This window comes from Haliotis rufescens, unplaced genomic scaffold (genome assembly GCF_023055435.1).
Source record: "Haliotis rufescens isolate VD_foot unplaced genomic scaffold, xgHalRufe1.0.p SCAF_2, whole genome shotgun sequence".
Taxonomy (NCBI): domain Eukaryota; kingdom Metazoa; phylum Mollusca; class Gastropoda; order Lepetellida; family Haliotidae; genus Haliotis; species Haliotis rufescens.
In genome coordinates this window covers 79,548,093-79,551,763 of record NW_025963890.1, presented here as the reverse complement: position 1 = coordinate 79,551,763, position 3,671 = coordinate 79,548,093, and positions in this window count along the sequence as shown.

The following is a 3,671-nucleotide window of genomic DNA, read 5'->3' as shown; positions in this document are numbered from 1 at the left end:
TTTGTTGAGTCCAAAGGACATCTCAATATCATGAGGAAAGAGCTCGACAAGGAGAATCTGTTTTGTTAGTGTGGATTCGCCTTTATCAAGAAGTTCAAGGTCATCCATGTGAAGGAGGTGAGCAAGAGGTGGTGGTGATCTTTGCTGAGGAGGTCCGGATAATAACCATCCTCTTTGCCAGAGAAAGGGATTTTGTGACAAATAGAAAAGCAAAGGACTAAAAGAATAACCCAGAAATGTTCCTCTTCTGATAGAAATGGGGTATGAAGTCACCACCTGCCCCTGCGATAACATCTCAGGTTGGGTTGACCAACGATTCATAAAAGACTTGTGTAAAACAAGTAGTCGCTCGGGGAGGTCAATACATTGCAGTGACTTCATAATCCAATTTTGAGGTACAGAATCATAAGATGTTCTGTATTCTATGCAACTCATTGAGAGGTTTCGATGGTAAGTTTTAGCCATCCTATTCTTGCTCCTTTGTGCTCCATATAAATAACATTGGAAGCGCAGTATGATGGCACAACGTTGTTAGGATCCGTCAAATCACAATTCTTTGGGAGAAGTATTGTTCGACCTTTTAGAACAGGAATTGATCACGTTTGTCCTGGTGTAACAAATACTGTTTGACATATGAACCTTTGATATGGAATTTATCATTCAACCCAAACTGTCCACCCCTTTGAAATATGGCATGTGTTTTATCCAAATTGACATTAAAATTAAAGTTATAAGTGCATTTACATAGTCCGTAAATAAAGCTGGCATTGTAACCGAAAAGTGAATTTGGAAGATTCGTGTACTTAACATTGCTGTGATTGGAGGTGGATGTCCAATAGGGGATGGAGGACACTGCGAACACACAAGGGCAGCATGTGCCACATTGTTGTGATTGTAGGTGGATGTCCAGTAGGGGATGGAGGACTCTGGGGACACACAAGGGCAGCATCTGCCACATTGTTGTGATTGGAAGTGGATGTCCAATAGGGGATGGACGACACTGGGAACACACAAGGGCAGCATGTGCCACATTGTTGTGATTGGAGGTGGATGTCCAATAGGGGATGGACGACACTGGGAACACACAAGGGCAGCATGTGCCACATTGTTGTGATTGGAGGTGGATGTCCAATAGGGGATGGAGGACACTGGGGACACACAAGGGCAGCATGTGCCACATTGCTGTGATTGGAGGTGGATGTCCAATAGGGGATGGAGGACACTGGGAACACACAAGGGCAGCATGTGCCACATTGCTGTGATTGGAGGTGGATGTCCAATAGGGGATGGAGGACACTGGGAACACACAAGGGCAGCATGTGCCACATTGCTGTGATTGGAGGTGGATGTCCAATAAGGGATGGACGACACTGGGAACACACAAGGGCAGCATGTGCCACATTGCTGTGATTGGAGGTGGATGTCCAATAAGGGATGGACGACACTGGGAACACACAAGGGCAGCATGTGCCACATTGCTGTGATTGGAGGTGGATGTCCAATAGGGGATGGAGGACACTGGGAACACACAAGGGCAGCATGTGCCACATTGCTGTGATTGGAGGTGGATGTCCAATAGGGGATGGACGACACTGGGAACACACAAGGGCAGCATGTGCCACATTGCTGTGATTGGAGGTGGATGTCCAATAGGGGATGGAGGACACTGGGAACACACAAGGGCAGCATATGCCACATTGTTGTGATTGGAGGTGGATGTCCAATAGGGGATGGAGGACACTGGGGACACACAAGCGCAGCATGTGCCACATTGCTGTGATTGGAGGTGGATGTCCAATAGGGGATGGAGGACACTGGGAACACACAAGGGCAGCATGTGCCACATTGTTGTGATTGGAGGTGGATGTCCAATAGGGGATGGAGGACACTGGGAACACACAAGGGCAGCATGTGCCACATTGTTGTGATTGGAGGTGGATGTCCAATAGGGGATGGAGGACTCTGGGAACACACAAGGGCAGCATCTGCCACATTGTTGTGATTGGAGGTGGATGTCCAATAGGGGATGGACGACACTGGGAACACACAAGGGCAGCATGTGCCACATTGTTGTGATTAGAGGTGGATGTCCAATAGGGGATGGAGGACTCTGGGAACACACAAGGGCAGCATCTGCCACATTGTTGTGATTGGAGGTGGATGTCCAATAGGGGATGGAGGACACTGGGAACACACAAGGGCAGCATCTGCCACATTGTTGTGATTGGAGGTGGATGTCCAGTAGGGGATGGAGGACACTGGGAACACACAAGGGCAGCATCTGCCACATTGTTGTGATTGGAGGTGGATGTCCAGTAGGGGATGGAGGACACTGGGAACACACAAGGGCAGCATGTGCCACATTGCTGTGATTGGAGGTGGATGTCCAATAGGGGATGGAGGACACTGGGAACACACAAGGGCAGCATCTGCCACATTGTTGTGATTGGAGGTGGATGTCCAGTAGGGGATGGAGGACTCTGGGGACACACAAGGGCAGCATGTGCCACATTGTTGTGATTGGAGGTGGATGTCCAGTAGGGGATGGAGGACACTGGGGACACACAAGGGCAGCATGTGCCACATTGCTGTGATTGGAGGTGGATGTCCAGTAGGGGATGGAGGACACTGGGAACACACAAGGGCAGCATCTGCCACATTGTTGTGATTGGAGGTGGATGTCCAGTAGGGGATGGAGGACACTGGGGACACACAAGGGCAGCATGTGCCACATTGCTGTGATTGGAGGTGGATGTCCAATAGGGGATGGAGGACACTGGGAACACACAAGGGCAGCATGTGCCACATTGTTGCACTCGGTAACTGCCGATGCAGCACAGCAAGTTCCTCTCAGAAACACGAATGTTTTTTAACCGAAACTATATATACTGAACAGATAAAGAAACGTCGTATTTTTTGGCTTATTAGGACATAATTGTGCATGATCAAAATGTAATTTTTCTTCATGAATATGTTTATTAGACTTTAGGAAAAGCCAGTTTGTGACATTCAACTGATAATACCGGTTGCGTTCGGTGTAACAGTTGTGAACCTTGGGAACTGTGAGATGCCCGAGGGAGCAAGTTGCAAGTGATGCACAGGAAAATTGAAATGCACGTGAAACATGTGCCAGGGTTCTGTATAAGAACCACCTAACACCTACTGAGAATTCAGTTGCTTTGAGAAGACAGCGACCATGCCATGACTATCCTCGAACAACGTGAACAAGCCATCGGACGATTAATTGCCGGACAACGTACCCAAGTCATTGCCAATGCTTTTAACTGCAGTGTACGAACTATTGAAAGACTTCGGATTCGTTACAACACCACCAACAGCACTAATGACCGTCCACGCAGTGGTCGTCGCCGAGTCACAACACCAAGACAAGATCGCTTCATCCTGCGGCAACATCTGCAGGACAGATTCACCACAGCGGCACAGACAGCTCGTCAGACCATTGGCAACCATTAGCGACCCATCAGTGCCGACACTGTTCGAAATCGGCTCGCCTCCCAGAACCTGTCTTGTCGCCGTCCACACATCATCGTCAGCAACGTCTTGCGTGGGCCACCCAACGACAACATTGGCGGCATCAGCAGTGGAGGACCCACGTGTTCTCAGATGAGAGTCGGTACTGCATTTCCACCGCAGATGGCAGAGTACGAGTG